The sequence below is a fragment of the Schistocerca nitens genome, chromosome 6, assembly GCF_023898315.1.
Source record: "Schistocerca nitens isolate TAMUIC-IGC-003100 chromosome 6, iqSchNite1.1, whole genome shotgun sequence".
In the NCBI taxonomy this organism is placed as follows: Eukaryota; Metazoa; Arthropoda; class Insecta; order Orthoptera; family Acrididae; genus Schistocerca; species Schistocerca nitens.
The window spans coordinates 482,618,245-482,633,713 of NC_064619.1; the positions used below are offsets into that span (position 1 = coordinate 482,618,245).

The 15,469-nt window shown below is 44.4% G+C and overlaps 1 protein-coding gene across 1 annotated transcript in view; it reads right to left on the bottom strand.

Moving 5' to 3' along the window:
* Positions 1-15,469, bottom strand: part of LOC126262610 (ADAMTS-like protein 4) — a 775,764-nt gene that overhangs the window by 317,920 nt on the left and 442,375 nt on the right. The gene's annotated exons all lie outside the window — the stretch shown is intronic.

Genomic DNA, 15,469 nt, shown 5'->3' on the forward strand with positions numbered 1-15,469 from the left:
GTCTACAACCATGGAAGTAGAAATAAGAAACTTTCCGAATCTAAAGACGTAAACCCGCGACCATAAAAGCTGAGGGGAGCAATAATTCTTCAACTGTCGTATCCACACTATTTCCACAGCCACAGATAACACGACGAATCGGACCTCCGTCCTCGGGGGGCGACCCGATTACTATACCGAACGCCAGTACAGGAAAGTGTGTAAATGTTGTTAAGTGAACTCTACGAATAGCTCCACGCCCTCTCGCCAGAAGCCGAACAACCCATCGCGTAGCACAGAAACGTCGAGCATAGAAGTTTTACGAGCGACAGGAATCCATTGTAACACGTGCTTGGCTCAAGTTACGTGAGTTAGTCAACAATGAATAAAAAAAAAAAAAAACAGAAATCTCGTTATTAGCATGGTTCAAATGGCTCTGAGCACTATGGGACTTAACTTCTGAGGTCATCAGTCCCCTAGAACTTAGAACTACTTAAACCTAACTAACCTAATGACTTCACACACATCCATGCCCGAGGCAGGATGCGAACCTGCGACGGTAGCGGTCGCGCGGTTCCAGACTGTAGCGTCTAGAACCACTCGGCCACACTCTTCGGCCGTTATTAGTAGCAATGTTGTTCTGTAAGAGATGAAAGTAACAATATCACATAGTGTGACATTTAAACGTCACGTTTCAACACGGCTGTGAGAAACATGTAATGAAGTGTGCTGTAGCGGTTTTATTAATTCTGTTACTTTTAGATGTCCGTGTACCTGAGGTGAAGGAGAAGCTTTAAACTGCAAAAAGGAGTTCTCATTCAGCACTGATACATTTTTCGTGTTCTGATTTCATGTTCCGCAGGTTTCAGCATGCTTCAAGGCCTCCTGGTTGGTACTGGGACGTTGTTACCCGTTACCTGTAGTTAAAAGTTTAGGTCACCCTGTTCTCAAAGGGAGGACAGGGCATGAACTCAAGTCAGTCTATCCTGGCTTAATTTCTCAAACTAATGCCACGCTTGTTCCCTCTCCCGACTTCTCGGTTATTGTCGATTGATCTCAACGTCAGTACAGCGGTACACATTAACTTTTATTTATAAAGTCGATGGTGTGTTAAGGCGTGTTCACTCACGAATCTAAAGCGAAGCCACAGAACGCGGCTTATTGCAGTGGCGCCGCAGTTGCAATCGTGGAAACCTTCTTGTCGTGGGTGTCGTTGCGATGGTGCCACTTTCTCCCGCGCCACTCAAAGTTTGTGACAGCTGTACTTAGTGGCGCCACTGACTTCCGTTCGCCACTGAATATCAGCACCCGACAGCTGCCTACTAGTTGTACTTCGAAACGCCAGCATTGTGCCCCAGTTTTCATGGAACAATTTCTGCCATAGCCCATTCAAAATCAAATGGCTCTAAGTATTATGGGACTTAACATCTGAAGTCATCAGTCCCCTAGACTTAGAACTACTTGAACCTAACTAACCTAAGGACAGCACACACATCCATGCCCGAGGCAGGATTCGAACCTGCGACCGTAGCGGCCGCGTGGTTACGGACTGAAGCGCCTAGAACCGCTTGGCCACCGCGGCAGGCTATAGCCCGTTCAGTATCTTTTAATTTTATTGCTCAAGCATAAACCGTGATTGGCAGTTACAATTTCGCAGTCATATATGTAGTAGTAGTAGTAGTAGTAGTAGTTGTTGTTATTGTTGTGGCTGACGATTTTCATTATACAATAGAACAGCAAGAATGAGTACTGACTCGAGTTCATTCCGAGTTTATCAGAAACCAGACAATGCGAACAGTTTTAGAGTTTTTCGGTAATGTGGGTATCTTTTATTTTTCAACTTTAAGTTAATTTATCATCTGTTTAGTCATCGAAAGAACTGTGATATTAAAATTCATTATTAGGCAGCTTTCATTTATACTCAGTTTTACATCAACATAATTTCTAAGCTATAAACAATGTATACTGATAAATTTTTACTTGTACGCTTACAAAAATCGTATAACTGGCACTTCGACCAATATAGAACTTGCAAGAGGACGGTTTATATTTGCAAATCAAATAAATAAAGTAGTAGTTCCTGGAATTCCTTGCTTATGGAACCGTAAAAAATGGTTCAAATGGCTCTGAGCACTATGGGACTTAACATCTGAGGTCATCAGTCCCCTATAACTTAGAACTACTTAAACCTAACTAACCTAAGGACATCACACACATCCATGCCCGAGCCAGGATTCGAACCTGCCACCGTAGCTGTCGCGCGGTTCCAGACTGAAGCGCCTAGAACCGCTCGGCCACTTCGGCCGGCATGGAACCGTAAAAGCGAGTTGTATAAACATTATGTTTTGAGAGATCAAGCACTGCTAAAATGTGGACAATAGTCCCCGAGTACGATGTGTCAGTTACAAAAGCAAAAATTAAAAATATTAGATTTATTTGCATTAAACAGCACAACAGAACTCTAAAACCTCGCATAAATAGTGCGTCGCAGATGATATTTATCAGCTGCTTTTGAGTGGTTTATCACAGCAGACATGTTCCTGAGAAGTTTTCTTCGCCTTGTATTTAACTTTTGTCTTAGCTCTAATGGTAAAACATGTACTATAACGTTAATAACTGCCTAAAGCGTGTAAAACTGTGCCGCTACCTAGAGCTTGTGGCGTCCTGTGTGAATATTAGCTTACGGTGAGTTTTAGCACCCAGATCTACAGTAAAATCTGGTATCTTCTATTTCTAAAATCTCTTCATTTGATCTTGCTAGTATACTTGGACCCCAATCTTCAAGTTGAAAATACGCTGCATCCTATCCCATCACCGAGCGAGATTGCGCAGTGCTTAAGCATTGAACTCGCGTTCGGCGACTTCATAGCTGAACGAAGAGAAGGAATAAGTGTTTTGAAAGAAAAGCACCTCACGAATACTACTACAAAACTGTTTCGCTCACGGAATTACCCGTAGTCATAAGTCATAGCGAAACGTATTACCAAATTGGAAACGTATACCAGACTAGATAGAATTGATCGCATGCTGCAAGCTGGAGCGTATACATTGAGCTATTTGACTTCAGGACGTATTGAATAACTGCCGGCCGGGGTGGCCGAGCGGTTCTAGGCGCTACAGTCGAATCCTGCCTCGGGCATGGATGTGTGTGATGTCCTTAGGTTACCTAGGTTTACGTAGTTCTAAGTTCTAGGGGACTGATGACCTGAGAAGTTAAGTCCCGTAGTGCTCAGAGCCATTATTAAATAACTATTCCGTACCATATTCTGAATTTTTTTTGGCTAAGAAGAAACGAAGGAAAGCAGACAAGCAATGTCAAGCTTATGCACGTTTCTTAAATAGTATTTTTGTAGGTTGCCGAAGATATATTATACATGCACATGTGCTATGAATCATTTATATGTATTTAGTGAAATGTGTGACAGTCAGGCACGTCCTGTCATGGTCGCCAATTTTATGGTGTTTTCAAGTTCTCTCATTAACGCAAATGGCTTTGACCTTTCCTTTCACTTTTCATAGAAAGCCACCCTAAATCTGTATTGCCGTGAGAAAATGGAAGCGAGTCTGCAGAATTTGCTTAACTCATTCTTTTTAATTCCTTCTTCGCAGTTATCTATTCTGAATGTTTACAATGACGTCGGACTTCTTTCAGGTGAGACTCTCAGCTCGATGTTGTAGTTATACTTATTTTTACATCGCTTCCACTTGTATTTTACGCCTTTTGATAAGAAATGAACAGAGCCGCAGAGATATAAATCGTGAGACTAAATATACTTATAGAACTGCAAATCACAAAGCGGAAGCTTAAGTTTCCTACTTCCTCCTCAGTACGAGCCTTTGCTTCAGTGATGCTGACAGGACGTTTAAAACCTGGTCTTCCTTTCTTCCTTTTCCAATTTAATCATCCATTATATGCAACCGGTAGCTAGAAACGTTATGGTCATAATGATTTTGGTGCAGTCACTGTCAGACACTAAGCACTTAGCAAGCCAGTGTATTGTTAAAGCTATACAAATAGTTACTTTCTTTTGTCCTGTTCGACTGGGGAATGGGACGAGGGAAAAATAAGAGTCTGTATACCTCTGTATGTACCCTTTTCCCTCTCAGTTTACTCGTATGCACTATACAACAAATCCTCAACGAGGTCTACCCTTTTCCCTCCTCAACGAGGTCTGCAGACTTTTTGGCTTAGCCAGCGCAGAATACTGAGTCTCTATGAGTCTCTAATCTTCCCCCATTATGGTAACATAATGAAGACTTTCACGACCTTTTTTAGTTCTGTTAACAGAGGGAGATTCAGAGAAACGGGAAATAGAGACAATTATATACTGTTATGGAAAACATTTGTTAAATTTATTTATGTCATTTAATAGCAAGACAAGCAATTTAGGAAAACTTAAACTTAATTTATTTCTCAAAGATGATATCTTGCGGGTGAACTCTATTCTTGTACAGACATTTCTGCAGTCTCTTACATAAATAATTTCAACGGGAATTTCAACAATTGACTCGGATTGTAGCTTTCAGTTCTTATCTCGCACGATATGCCTTGCTTTTAAGTTGACCCCACAAGAAAAAATTGAACGCTGACAGGTTAGGGGATCTAGGAGGCAACGAAATGTCACTGTTTCTCGAAGTTATACGATAGCAAAATAATTGGCATACGATAGGCATCAATATTCGTTGTGTGTGTGTGACGTTGATCCGTTTTGTTACAACCAGCTATTGTCAGTGATTTGAGAGAATGTCTGCAATTTTGATCAACAGAGGTTTCGAACATGGGCCAATACCGATCCGATGTGACTTAAGTCACAATGGCAAAAAAAAGTGATCGATTGGTTTCAGTTCCTGGATGATCTGCAACTTTTATGGATCGTAAAGTAAGTTCTGTACACATTTTCTTGGCACGTTTCGACCATGCAACTGTAAAGACGGTGTATGTCAACGAATTAGAACGATTTGGGCTTCTTATGACAGCAGGTAGAATAGCTTCGATATTTCTGACGTACAAACGGTTCTCATGCGGCCTGGGCCTTTGTATTTTATTTTCGGAACTGCTTCCTCAAGATTACGTACCTACTTGTGATGATGGAAGGTTATAATACAATGAAGACTTTCACAACCTATGTTTATTTCTGTTAACGGAGGGTGATTCAGAGAAACGAGAATTGAAACAAATAAATATTGTTATGAAAAAAAGCTCTCCGTCTTCAGCCACGAGTGGCCTACCGGGACCATCCGACCGCCATGTAATCCTCAGTGGAGGATGCGGATAGAAGGGGCGTGGGGTCAGCACACCGCTCTTCCGGTCGTTATGATGGTATTCTTGACCGAAGCGCTACTATTCGGTCGAGTAGCTCCTCATTCGGCTGAGTGCACCCCGAAAAATGGCAATAGCGCATGGCGGCCTGGATGGTCACCCATCCAAGTGCCGACCACGCCCGACAACGCTTAACTTCGATGATCTCACGGGAACCTGTGTAACCACTGCGGCAAGGCCGTTGCCCATTGTTATGAAAAACATTTTAATTTTATTTACGACACTTAATAGTAAAAAACACGCGTTATTTCCCACAGATGATATCTTGCAGGTGAACTCTATCCTCTCTACGTGCATCTTCCACACTGTCATTGTTTTCGTCAAATGCTTTGATGGTAAAAGTATTTTGCACACTACTCCAAGTACCCATCTTAACTATATGGCAAGATCGCGTGTGCGGATGTTTCTACGTTAGCGTTAACAGTCGTCCAGGACTACCAAAACAAATTTCAAAATTTCGCGTTTCTTTGAGTCGTCCTGTACTTCTAAGGTGACAGGCCGTGGCGATGTATAAAAACTATTCACTAATGTTTCGTATCCGTCCAGTGTTTTCATCTCTGAAGGTGTCTTTAGAGAGTGGGACGAAACGTTAGTTATCAGTTTTATGCATAAACCACGGCCTCCCAGCACGTTAGTTTGAGCACAGTAGATTTTCGTGAGATGCCTTCCTTACAAAGTTCCAATTTGAGTGACTGAGCGCCCCTGTTACACTTTCGTACGGGTGGATCGCTCTGTTACCATCGGGTAGCAACGTGTCTCGATTTTCTGCAAACCCTTTTGACAAGTGTCCCAGTTCTCTAAGCAGCACTATAGTCTTTATACGGTTTGTTTTACAGATGCACCACAGTTTCGCAGACTCCCACCAAGAAACCAAAGTATTTCACTCGCCGCCCTCAGTACAGATTTCAAGTTTCGTTCCGTTTCAAATTACTTACGGTGTTTCAACGAAGTGACAGGCTCCACAGTTACACCACTAATGCTGCCTGTAATCTGATACTGCTGGGTTCTTTCTCTCGCTCGCGCCCATTATCTTGCGCGCGTCTACATTCGGTACAGCAAGTGGGAATACCGTCTGTGACGTCAAAGAAGACTACCACTCACGTCGTACCGTTGCGCGCTCTCTGTGCGGGTCCACCGGAGGATTCTTGAATATTTTTATATCCCGGGCCGATAGCGTTGCCTCTGAAGCACGAATCGACGCGGTTCATCTCGGCCCGAGGAGTCAATGCCCTGCAGCGTGGCGCATCTGGCCATCGGTACCGTCAGTAACGTCAATCTGTCCCAGGTCGGAGGGGCTGGTAATGGACGGCAGATGGGCGATAGCGCCTGCGCCCGCGCCAGTGTTCCTCGCAGGAACGGCCAGCCGTTAATGTCCGGCCTCGTCTTTGTGGCGCCGCGCCGCCGTCCCCGTCGCCGGTCACGCGCATCGCGTCGTACCACGCCTCGCGTCGCCGCGTAGCGTAGGCGCTGCAGTCCCGCCCGCGCGCACGCACGGGCAGCTTCCACCTCCGTACGCTCTCTGTAGATAGTGTAGGAAGTTCCATGCGGCTTTTCGCGGATGATGCTGTAGTATACAGAGAAGTTGCAGCATTAGAAAATTACAGCGAAATGCAGGAAGATCTGCAGCGGATAGGCACTTGGTGCAGGGAGTGGCGACTGACCCTTAACATAGACAAACGTAATGTATTGCGAATACATAGAAAGAAGGATCCTTTATTGTATGATTATATGATAGCGGAACAAACACTAGTAGCAGTTACTTCAGTAAAATATCTGGGAGTATGCGTACGGAACGATATGAAGTGGAATGATCATATAAAATTAATTGTTGGTAAGGCGGGTGCCAGGTTGACATTCATTGGGAGTGTCCTTAGAAAATGTAGTCCATCAACAAAGGAGGTGGCTTACAAAACACTCGTTCGACCTATACTTGAGTATTGCTCATCAGTTTGTGATCCGCACCAGGTCGGGTTGACAGAGGAGATCGAGAAGATCCAAAAAAGAGCAACGCGTTTCGTCACAGGGTTATTTGGTTAGCGTGATAGCGTTGCGGAGATGTTCAGCAAACTCAAGTGGCAGACTCTGCAAGAGATGCGCTCTGCATCGCGGTGTAGCTTCCTCGCCAGGTTTCGAGAGGGTGCGTTTCTGGATGAGGTATCGAGTATATTGCTTCCCCCTACTTATACCTCCCGAGGAGATCACGAATGTAAAATTAGAGAGATTCGAGCGCGCACGGTGGCTTTCTGGCAGTTATCCTTCCCGCGAACCATACGCGACTGGAACAGGAAAGGGAGGTAATGACAGTGGCACGTAAAGTGCTTTCCGCCACACACCGTTGGGTGGCTTGCGGAGTATAAATGTAGATATAGATGAAAGCCACCGTGCAGGCCGTGGTGGAGGATGCGTCGAACCAATGCTTCCGATTTTCTGCCCTATTCCATTCGCGCATGGGACAAGTGCAAAATTTCTGTCAGAGTTAAAAAGTATATGTTTTAGTCTATAGTCTCAATTTATTTATTAACCGATTGCCTACCAGTTTCGGCACACAGTACCATCTTTAAGCCGTCATATGATCAAAATATTCGATTACATAGTCTGAGCAGTAAGAATAGGTTCTTGATTAATGTTAGTGATTTTGACTACTGCTAATAATGGTAGAAACAGATAAATTATTATTATTATTATTATTATTTTAATAATGAAACTTGGATTATTCTATAATTTTTTAAACATTTTCTAAAAATATTATTTTCGTAGTAACTGAGTGAACTGCAAGAGCAATGTAAATAATTTAATACTGGATGGGAGCAAGGGTATGGTATACGGTATAATGGACCTGTATAGTGGCCCTTTAAACGTCAAGGTAGCCTCTTACCCCAGGCACGCAGTCGTCACACTGGCTTCCCAAGTAGGTGTGTCCAGTACTAAAACATGTCATTATTGAGATTTAAATAGATGCAAATTGCGGCCAAGAGTGATATCAGTGACCTCTACGAGCGGAGTTCATTTTCGTTTTGTCCGACATTTACTGGATATATAGATACTAGAGATGCGGCCGCCGGTCGCGGTGGCCGAGCGGTTCTAGGCGCTCCAAACCGGAACCGCGTGACTGCTACAGTCGCAGGTTCGAATCCTGCCTCGGGCATGGATGTGTGTGATGTCCTTTGGTTAGTTAGGTTTCAGTAGTTCTAAGTCTAGGGGACTGATGACCTCAGATGTTAAGTCCCATAGTGCTCCGAGCCATTTGTACCATTTGAGATGCGGCCAAATATTACGACGACACTTGCTTCATTACAGATTAGTTTTGAAATCGATGTTGTATAGTGGTGTAAACCGCATGTAACGGTAAATGCTAAACTAGGCTAAAAACGTTCGCAGTTTTGCTTTTACTGTCTTATTACAGATTTTCAGATAACTTTTACACGGTGATTTTTTATAGGAAAAAGTAAAATAAAGTCTGTACATAGGGGGCATTCCTATTACTGCTAGCCGCAATTTACGTCTATTTAATGCTCAGTACTGTTTGTGTCATAGAGTATAATATTTTTGTAAATTACTCTTGCACTACTGTTCAGACTATGTAATCAAATTTTTTGGTTATAGGATGGTCTGAAGATGGCACTTGTACCGAAACCGGTAGCCAGGCGGCAAAATAAATAAATTGCAACTATAGAATAAAACATATACTTCTTCAGTATTGCATTGGTCGCTGTTCCACCGACAATATGTCGGGAATATGTAGTAGTGTCAGCATATCTCTAAACAAGTCCTAATCTCTCCTATTCTCTTGATCCCAAAGTAAGAAAAATGGTTCAAATGGCTCGGAGCACTATGGGACTTAACATCTGAGGTCATCAGTCCCCTAGAACTTAGAGCTACTTAAACCTAACTAACCTAAGAACATCACACACATTCATGCCCGAGGCAGAATTCGAACGTGCGACCGTAGCGGTCGCGCGGTTCCAGACAGTAGCGCCTAGAACCGACGGCCACACCGGCCGGCCCCAAAGTAAGCTGCGCGTATATTCTCCCTAGAACAAGCAAGCACAACCCCAGCAGACGACACGCTAATACCGTACAACACGACTTCCTGGCTTGGTAGCGGCATTAACTCGGTGAGGAATACAGTCCACAGGTTTCTTCAGGTGAGACATACCCGTGACCGTGGTGCTGTCACATATAGAGAGCTACACTCCATCCCTAGAGATCCCAGGGGATTTTTCGTCCTTCTAGTCCTCCAGGAAGGCTCCAGGTTCACTCAGTTATCAAATAAATTGAAAATTAAAACACCTGCAGCCGTCTCTTTTGCATTTAATTTATTTACACAATCACTTTCGGTGTCCATTGTACTATCTTCAGGCACCCAACGTAAATTGGGAGAAATCCAATCTCCTTTGCAGTCATAACAGGAGCCAAAATTAAATAACCAGGGTCCTTAATTCTCTGATGCACACGACACTATCCCTTCCTTCATCACGCGAGTCGTCCCATTTTACGTTAGTCAAGAGACCTGAAGATCGTGTAATGGAACACCGAAATGGGTTGCAAAATTAAATTAAAAGCAAAGGCGCGGGTATTTTAATGTGTTTTAATTTTCATTTCACACTGAACAGCCGAAGTTCGTGTAATCACCTATTACAAGGATGGACATACAAAGATGCTATCAAATGAGTTTCGTACCCGGATACCTTCTCCGGGGGTAAAAGGCGGCCGTGGTTCACCATCCCTACCTCTCACAGTGCCTCAGCCAACACAGGTTGCACTGTACCTACAGTCAGGCCAGTAGCCCAGTTACGGGCTATGCGCCACAGTCCTTATGTCATATTCAGTGTGGCAGATGCAACATGAATGGGACAGGAGTGCCGGGGGGGGGGGGGGGGGAGTGTGAAGGAGGTAGTAGGTGTCATGACCACCCTGCCTTCCAAAAGAGGACATTTTAGAATTAGAATTTATATTTACACACAAATTCAAATTTGTCAGATACCTCTAGGAGAATAAAGAAGCATAAGAAGTTGAGTGTCTCGGAAATGTCAAGCATTTCTAGAAATTTACTAGCAACTTTACAGTTTATTGCGTCCTGGCCTCCTGCAGAGACTTTCTATTCGGGTAAAGGTGCACATTCACAGGCTGGCCGTACCTACTGCCGTTAACAAATCGGACAAGATTCGGGAGACCTTTGGAATGACGGGTGAACCACAGGAAGCTGATTAAGCCGAAGCAGAGCGGGGAGGGACGCATTCCCCGCCCCCTCACCAGCCACCCCCCATACCCACACACGCGCACGCACATACACGTACACATACTAGTAAAAATTACAGAAAGACTGACTTCCTCGATCGTAGGTAGAAATACCTGAATGAAAAAGAGTGCCCCGCATTTGCACACTCACGTAACCATAGTGTGCAGACCTGCGTTCACAATCGTGTGCTAAGTGGACTACTGATGGTCGTAAATACTCATTCGGTTTTACACCGTGCCAATTTCGATCTTACTAGAATTATAAGCTTACGTACGTTTGCAAGTGGGGATATTCCGTCGCTAAATAACTGTTAAAATTTGTGGTGAAACGTACAGATGTCCTTTATTTTGCATGACCATTATCAAGCTTAGCCTACAACGAATAAATAAAATCATTAGAGATTGCACACTTTACAGGCAAACCGCGGCCGCCAAAGAAAACGTATCCCAGTACAATATTTAACCTCATTAAATTTCATATAAAATTGTCCTGTTCAGTTTTTATGCAGGACTAATACACTGAAGAGCCAAAGAAACTGGTACACTTGCCTAATATCGTGTAGGGCACCGCGAGCACTGTGTATTGTCGTAACAAGGCGTGGCATGGATCGGGCAATGTCTGAAGTAGTGCTGGAGGAAACTGACACCGTGAACGCTGCAGGGCTGTCCATAAATTCGTAAGAGCGGGCGGTGACAGCACTTTGCAAGGCAACCCAGATATGCTCAATGATGTTCACGTCTGGAGAGTTTGGTGGCCAGCGGATGTGTTCCTGGAGCCACTCCGTAGCAATTCTGGACGTGTGAGGTGTCGCGTTCACCTGCTGGAATCGTTCAAGGCCGTCGCAATGCGCAATGGACATGAATGGATACAGGTGATCAGACGGGACGCTTACGTACGTGTCGCCTGTCAGAGTCGTATTTAGACCTATCAGGGGTCCCATACCACTCGAACTGCAATCGCCCCACATCATTATAGAGCCTCCACCAGATTGAACAGTCCTCTGCTGACATGCAGAGTCCATGGATTCATGAGGTAGTCTCCGTAGCCGTCCACATCCATGCGGTCTATACAATCTGAAACGAGACTCATCTGACCAGGCAACATGTTTTCAGTCATCAGCAGTCCAGTATCAGTGTTGACGGGCCCAGGCGAAACGTGTAACTTTGTGTCGTGCAGTCATCAAGGGTGTACGAGTGGGCCTTCCGCTTCGAAAGCCCATGTCGATTACGTTTCGTTGAATGGTTCGCACGGTGACACTTGTTGATGGCCCAGCAAAGAAATCTGCAACAAATTGGGGAAGGATTGGTTCTGTCACGTTGAACGATTCTTTTCAGTCGCCGTTACTCCCGTTGTTGCAGGACCTTTTTCCGGCCTCAGCGATGTCTTAGATTTGATGTTTTACCGGATTCCTGATATTCGCGGTACACTCGTGATGTGGTCGTACGGGAAAATTTCTACTTCATCGCTACCTCGGAGATGCTGCGCTTCATCGCTCGTGCGCCGGCTATAACACCACGTTCAAACTCATTTAAATCTTTATAACGTGCCAATGTAGCAGCATCACCGATGTAACAACTGTGTCAGACACTTGTTGTCTTATATGGGGCCGGCCGGTGTGGCCGTACGGTTCTAGGCGCTTCAGTCTGGAACCGCGTAACCGCTACGGTCGCAGGTTCGAATCGTGCCTCGAGCATGGATGTGTGTGATGTCCTTAGGTTAGTTAGGTTTTAGTAGTTCTAAGTTCTGGGGGACTGATGACCACAGATGTTAAGTCCCTTCTGCCTCGAGCATGGATGTGTGTGATGTCCTTAGGTTAGTTAGGTTTAAGTAGTTCTAAGTTCTGGGGGACTGATGACCACAGATGTTAAGTCCCATAGTGCTCAGAGCCATTTGAACCATTTTGTCTTATATAATCGTTGCCGACCACAGCGCCGTATTCTGCCTGTTTATGTATCTATGTATTTGAATACGCATGCATATACCAGTTTCTTTGGCGCTTCAGTGTAGTTTGCAAGGAACGAGCGAGAGAAAACGAGAATTTCTTTGTTGAAATCGTGGACTGCATAAAACTCATATGTAGGGCCAGCTAAATCACCCTGTATAATCACGCCAACTATAAGAAGTAACTACCAAATCATTAGACACTGACAGCATCAATCGATGTTTTATGAACGTCAGTACAAGCCAGATTTAAATACTATTGCACGTTCACCCAAGATAGACGAAGGTTAACGAAAGTGCGTATTATTCGCAGGCAGCTAATAAAAGGAACTGTAGCCGAAACTGGTCTATCACAACCAAGTAATGAAGCATTAAATACTTTAAACATAGCAGCGATTTGGATTTCTCTATTTACATGTCTCTGAAAGACGTATATCACGCTGCGGACTCTCAAGAACACAAACTGTTTTTTGTATCTTACAAGCACCTTATAAAAAAGTCACTGTAGGTGATATTGTGAGATCTTCACTGAAAGTTACAAAATAAGAACAGCTTTAAATAATCGCGGACGCGTGCCTGACATGAATGGAATATAGTGTGCAGCAGAATAGTTCGTTGCCCACATATCAGCAGTTTCCACGTGCGTCCTAACAGCGAGGTATTCCAAATAATCTGCCTCAGAAATAAGTCGGCTGTGCCGCGCCGGGGTTCTCCTGTCGGGGCGTGAGCTGCGCCGTGTGGGACGGTAAGCAGCTGCTGCTGGCGACCGCGCGCCGCTGCCGGCGGACAATGCGGCCCGTGCAAACATGGCGACGCTGAGTGATGCGGGCCGGCCGGCCGGCGCTGGCCCTCGTTAAAATGCCGCCCGCCGCTTTGAACCGGAGCTGCCTGCACCTCTGCCAGGACCACCTGTTTCCATGGAAACCTGCAGCTGTGAGGGCGACCGACAGCGATAAATAGGTCGCGCTGATTCGAGCCGCAGGGCCAGTGAAATTTCTTTTTACGTTAGTTAAGACTGACGGGCCATTCAGTTCGTCCCAGCAGGTAAGTGGTCAGCGTGGCTGACTGCTATGCTGAGGAACCGCGTTCGGTTCCCGGTACTGCCAAGGATTTTTCCTTGATGTTATGACTGGAACGGGGCGTACTCAGCCTCGTGATGGTAAATAATAAGGAGCGTTGCCTGCGTCTGGGAAGCTGACACCGTCCGGGAAAGCGGTCTGTTGACCGCAAGCCGTTCCAGTCCGCATACGAATGACGTCATTGGCAGAAGATAACAAGGCGGTTTTAGGTACTGAATGTTTACGTTAGTGTATAGCGAAATGTCCAGAAGTTGAACTTATAATGGTACCTGAATTACGTAATCATTACGGCACGTCACCTGTGCCTCTCGATACCAGCAATACTACTGTGTTTCTGTAAAGTAGTTAACATGTTTCTGAGACAACATTCAGATTTGAGTTCATTGCCGGCCGCGGTGGTCTCGCGGTTCTAGGCGCGCAGTCCGGAACCGTGCGACTGCTACAGTCGCAGGTTCGAATCCTGACTCGGGCATGGATGTGTGTGATGTCCTTAGGTTAGTTAGGTTTAAGTAGTTCTAAGTTATAGGGGACTGATGACCACAGCAGTTGAGTCCCATAGTGCTCAGAGCCATTTGAACCATTTTTTTGAGTTCATTAATGTAGAGATACTTTGATACATCGATATGTTTATGTTGCGATGATATTATTCTTATGTGTGTTCTTTCTTTTGTCACTATGATCTTTGACATACTTGTAACTGTGATTTTTGGGCGCGTAAGCGATTATTAGTTAGTTAGAGAGTCGGACCTTGAAAAAAGTCGTCTTGGACGTCATGTTGAGAGACGTATATTGTAGTCGGTTTATAAAATGTGAACTTTAACAGTGACTGTGAGGAAGATGTTTTCAAGTATGTTTTATAATGTGATGTTTTGTGTGTTACGTGATATTGCAACAAAAGCAATGAAAAGGAAGTGAAACTTAAATTCGGAGTGCTGATTATTTTGTACATCACCGCTGTGCTAACTTTCAAAGGTTTAATCTTCAAGAATGGTTTGTGAAACACATCTACAAAGCTTTTGAATATAGCAGAATAAAATCTAGGCCTCTTTGCATCCGAGCTTGGAATCATCACCACCTAGATTTTCGACGATTGAGCCATGATTTTACAACGAGACCAGCGTGGGAAACACGAAAAGATGAGTGCCTAGTTTATTCATTATCATATGAAATGACTATTAACTGTGCTCTAATGACACCTGCCACATAATAACTTTGTTGTTGCCCGAAAATGCAGTATTTAGCAGCGTGAGCAACACCACAATCATTATTAAATTTTTTACCTTTGTTGTGGTAGGGTTGTTAGAAACTGGAGCTCGCGATGAAGGGATAGCAAGGTGAGATTTGTTGGTGACGTTGCTGTCCTCTATGAAGTGCAGGACCTTCGAACAGAGTGGTCTTCTGAGAACATCAGCAAAAAACGAAAGTAGTAAGGTACGGTAGAAATGAATGAGCGATAACCTTAGATGAAAATTGGAATTCTACATCAGTAGAAGAAAAATTATGCTTCACGTACTAGGGACGAAAAAAATATGGGAAAACGTCAAACACAACACATTAGTAGGCCAAATAGTGTGTAGGAAAATTGTTGGTGTTAATAGTAGAATTCCGATCGTTTCGGAATGCATAAATACAGGTCCTGAAGGGTTTTCAAGGGAATCTTATACCATTCTTCCTGCAGAAGAGAGGCAAATTCAGTTAACGGTGATGGAGTATCGATCGCGTACCCATCTCCTCAAAGTGAAACGATAATTAAATGGACACCCTAGCTGCAAACAGGCGTTGATATACTTCATTGGGGACATGTTGAAAACGTGTGCCCCGAGCGGGACGCGAACCCGGGATCTCCTCCTTACATGGCAGACGCTCCATCCATCTGAGCCACCGAGGGCACAGAGGATAGTGCGCCTGCAG